General features: G+C 39.6%; 1 long non-coding RNA gene across 1 annotated transcript; it reads left to right on the top strand.

The window, feature by feature from the left end:
• The first annotated feature begins 858 nt into the window (after nt 1–858).
• Nucleotides 859–1,649, top strand: LOC138527365 (uncharacterized). Its single transcript, XR_011283909.1, has 3 exons — nt 859–950; nt 1,110–1,242; nt 1,582–1,649. It is a non-coding gene; the product is annotated as an uncharacterized lncRNA (long non-coding RNA).
• Nucleotides 1,650–2,506: the final 857 nt, after the last annotated feature.

The raw sequence follows: 2,506 nt of genomic DNA, 5'->3' as shown, positions 1-2,506 counted from the left end.
GCCCATTGGACACACGCCATGTGGACATTGCAGTTGTTGCTTTAACACCAAGCGCACTAAGGAAGTCGATTTAGGTTTAAAGAAGCCGTGGCAACAAAGACAGTTCACCAATTGCAACTCACAGATGGTAGTGTATGCGATTTGGTACCCTTGCCACAAAATACAAATCAGTATGACCGAAAGGAAAATAAAAACAAGAATCACAGAACACAAAAGCTGTATTAGGAATAAAAACATTGCAGCCCCCCTTGTTGGTCATTTTTTGGCCATGGACCATACACCAGAATCTTTAACATGGAGTGTCCTGACACAAGTGGTAAGTAAAGAAAATACAGCTTCAAACAAGAAAAGATTGTTCGACAATGAGCAGAGATTAATTTATCTCTCAACTCAGTCGAAACAGGATTGAACGAACAGATTGATTGGTTCAGTTTATGAGGAGTAGCTGAGTGACCTTCCGTACAATATTCTGCTCAATGTAACAACCATTTACTTTAATCCATATATCAGGAAATATGTTCCTCACGTCATTAAGGAGTCCCAGTTGAGCATAACTATTTGCCAAAAGCGCTATCCATTCAGAGTGCCATTTAATTGATACCTCGTTCGGCCAGCCTAATGCATAATAATATATGATTTATGGAGGTTCGATAAAAATTACTCAATAGTTATACAGTTGCAGCACAACATAGTAATGTTGTTACCATTTTAACCTCCAGTGCGGGAGACACAGCAGCGCAGACATTTGTTTCGTTTTCAAGATGGCCCCTTTCTTTTCTACGAACATACTGCTTCCCACACCGTCTTCGATTTCTATGCCACTCCAGCGTATAGCCATTTTTCGATTTGAATAGCGCAGTAATGCTCAGTGGCAACCAGTTACCGGCACAGAGAGATACTGGAGACGGGTCCTCTTAGCGTGAGTACACGCGGAGTGAAGGCGTTATTAGGTAAGTTCGGTATGAACTTTCACGAGCGGTTTTGCCGTTCGCTTTCACTGTTGATTTCCAGCTTTGCTATCCGCTGTTTTGCGGTTCCCGCTCGCATCTGGAGTAAAGGTTTTTTTCCTCCCTCTCTCCTTCTCTTGATTTCGCTTTACATGTTTACAGGCACAGCACAAGTGCCTCAACAAGTCATCAGCGCGAGGTGTTTTAAAGGCTCTGAATTTCCAAGACTTTTACGGCCATACAACGTGTCATAATCCCTGCTGACATCTATAAACTAATAAGATCCAAGCCTAAGGTCAGTCGTGGTTTCCATTCACAACGTGATCAGAGTGGTGTATTCTCTTCGAAATTATATAGTTATGCTGTTAGGCACACCATACTTTCTTAAAGTATTTTTTTATTAGAACAGAAGTTTACAGCACCTATATATCACGAGACAATGCGATATAGAGGCGAAAACTTGCCCTTGAGTGTGCTGTATATGCAAGCACGAGATGGCAGTTTTTCGACTGTTACATTATTTGAGATCCACAAAGTGCTTTTATCTTTGTTGATAATTCTTGAATTACAAAAGACCACACGCTGTTGTCACTGTTCTACCACTGATGTTGCTTTGCCATTCCATTCTTTGCAGAGAGTGGACCTTCCGCACACGCAAACTTCTCTGTTACTCCTGCTACTACTTACAATTGGCCGCGAGGTAACCCTTCAAGTTATTAATAGTTTAGAAGGCCTACTAACCACTATAATGAGTGTTAGTGTTTGGTAGATTCAACTGATTTGTCCGGTTGTTTCTCTTTCTCTCCCTTGTTTGTGTAGGTCGGAACTACACTGTGAAAAGTGCCTTCCTCAAAGAACTGCCTTTTCTCCATTGCATCAAGTTACATTGTCAATACTTGGAAACCTTTTCAGTGTTTGTAATGCCAATTGTTGTTTATAGCACATTACCCCTGAAGAATTCCCCGTTAACAACCCTCTCGAAGGATAATGGGAATGAAACATGTCGGGTTTTTTCTGTGAGAAAGATGTCACGGTTTCAAGGCATCAAGAGCCACTTTGTATCCAGAACTAACGGTAGGAACTCATAATTGATTGAAGAGATCCAAATTAGACATCTGGTTTGGGGTTCGACCCAGGATGCTAATGTTTCATATTTTCTATGTTTTGTGTGTTGTTTAGTTTACAATTGGATGTTTTTGTTGTAATGTTCATAACAACCACTAAGAGCAGCATTTTTGATAGTAATTGTTCTTCTGTGTCTTTGTTTATTCTTGGTGGAGGCGGTTTCTTCACGTTTACACGGAACTATATTAGTCCTATCTTAGGACTTTTTCTTGACCTTATCTGCTTTGTTTGAGTTGTGTATTTAGTTATTCCTTTTTTCTGTTGCTAAATACATCAGAATTGTAGTGGTTGGTATGCTGTTTTTAAAGAAAAAGTGTTTTATAATATAAAATGAATTTTGTAATTAAGCATAGCAATATATATATTCTTTCAATTCAGGTTGTAAGTGTAATTTGTTGCAACTAAGGAGGGCAGGTTGATAGGTTTCCAAATAG

Source organism: Ambystoma mexicanum, chromosome 14 (assembly GCF_040938575.1).
Source record: "Ambystoma mexicanum isolate Mex_15411 chromosome 14, UKY_AmexF1_1, whole genome shotgun sequence".
NCBI classification, from domain to species: Eukaryota; Metazoa; Chordata; class Amphibia; order Caudata; family Ambystomatidae; genus Ambystoma; species Ambystoma mexicanum.
Note: the sequence above shows the minus strand (reverse complement) of the source record. Positions and strands in the feature narration are given on the sequence as shown.